The sequence below is a fragment of the Silene latifolia genome, chromosome 1 (assembly GCF_048544455.1).
Source record: "Silene latifolia isolate original U9 population chromosome 1, ASM4854445v1, whole genome shotgun sequence".
NCBI lineage: Eukaryota > Viridiplantae > Streptophyta > Magnoliopsida > Caryophyllales > Caryophyllaceae > Silene > Silene latifolia.
Genome location: NC_133526.1, coordinates 705130 through 707252, shown reverse-complemented (window position 1 = coordinate 707252; position 2123 = coordinate 705130). Strand labels below are relative to the sequence as shown.

Genomic DNA, 2123 nt, shown 5'->3' with positions numbered 1-2123 from the left:
CAATATTAAACTTAATAATTGTCAGATCATCAGGTTAATATCAGATCGGGTCATTTATACTTCTTCCGTCTCGTTTATTTAATTATTTTAATTAAAATTTTCTATCAAAAATTTAAAAATGTACACACAACACCAACTAACTTTCCTTCCTAACTTTCCTTCTCCTATATACCTACCAATCGTTCCGATCAGGACAAGTAGGTTGGTTCCTTTAATTTCCTCCTATCTACGCAATTTGATGTCTTCGTTCGCGATCCCCCCCTTTCCATCGCCTATAAATAAACTATCCAACTATCCATTAAATACATAAATTTAGCAATTCATTAAATACATAAATTTAGTAAAAAGAAATTTCTAGTCCAAAAAATGTTAACCGACTACCTCAGACAAACAAATGGTGGTGTTTTTCCAGCCGACCATGTAATCCTACCTGATGAAAGAATTGAAAATAACTTCTTTGTCCCCCGCCGTCTCACTTATCCGCAGCTGACCTAGTAGCAATGAATTTACCTCAACATCAGGATAGAATTGGTGAAAAACTTGTCGAGATGGCACAAAGTTATGGCGTGTTTTACGTATGTTCAAATATTTCTTCCCAAATTTTCTTCTTATAGATTGTTTCTTGACAATATATTTATATATATATTTTTTTTTAATAGATTATGTTTAATCTAATAATTTGTTTTTTTTTTGTTTTAAATTTATGTAATTCCAAGATCACCAACCATGGAATCAGAGATAGAGTGATGACTAACGCACTCACGGCTACAAAAATGTTTTTTGATTTACCCACTCATAAACTCAAAAGGGAGTGTGAGCAGTATTCTAGTAGCATCGGTCATCATTTGAACATCGAAAGAGGAGCCAAGTTCAGGTAAGTTTAATTTTATTTACTCAAGTCTTAATTCTTCTAAAATTTTGATTGTCATCAACGAGTTATGATATTTTTTAAGAATTTTGAATGTATAAAAACGATTACAAAAAAATTTATAGATGATATCATGTAATTTACAGAAAGTTGGCTTATGAAATTTGGAGTCCGATGCTAAATATTATAAAGAGGCACTTATTATTATTATATATTTTATAGGTTATTTTATCAAAGTAATATTGTCGTTTTGGAGTTTATAAACATTTTTTGAACTACCTACTCCATTACTCAGTAGTGAGTGTGAACGATGCGGTTTTTATTCAAGTGGTGTACAACACCACTTGAATATCCACGGAGAAGCAAAGTATTGGAGAGATACTTTGCCAATTATAAGCTTACATTCTACCAAAAAATAGTGGAAGTATATGTACGGACAAAAGTGACAACGTCTATAAACTGACATATACTTTGAACTTCATCAGGAAGAAGGATGGGTAGTATGCAGAGTGTTCAAGAAACGACGATTGACAACAGTTCGCAGAGGATTCCCCATGTTGGTACGACGATCGATCAAGCCTCATTCATGCCAGATAATATGGACTCTCCAAGGATGATGATTGCTTATCACCCAAATTATCATAACGGCCCTACCAAGTCAACGACGATGACCAAGTCATAACGGCTCAATGCCTACGTATGGATTACATGCCAATATGCAGTCCTCACCTCAAATTACTCAAGAACAAATGATTAATCAACAACAATTGGATTCAATATTTGGTAACGATTATTGTGGATCCCATCAAGTCAACGACGATGACCAAGTTTGTTGCTTCTCAACTTAGCCATGGTAGTAACAATAAGGAGTCAAATTACTCAAATGCACCCATGTTTCCCGTGTCCGAGCATATGAGCATGATGGTTAGCCCTATCTCCAATAAGCAAGACATAGGGGCAGGATCGGAATTTGCTTCGTCGTCCAACTCGGCCTGCCAAATTGACATGTGGAAGTGATATTAACACAGTGGGTGGTGATCATATTATTATCATCTCCTAATCATAATAATTAACTAATCTGATTATATACATTATATATACATACTGATTATATAGGCAATACAATTGTTACAAGAGAAATCTTGGGCAGGTTCCTTGTACATAATAAAAGTGGTAATGCAATATTACTATTAGGGTATAGGACTTACATGTGAGACCAACCTTCGAATTGGCCTTCACCTTTAGGATAATCAAA

At 34.3% G+C, this 2123-nt stretch overlaps 1 pseudogene; it reads left to right on the top strand.

Moving 5' to 3' along the window:
• Nucleotides 1–500: 500 nt before the first annotated feature.
• On the top strand, nucleotides 501–2123 carry LOC141591608 (NAC domain-containing protein 7-like; annotated as a pseudogene).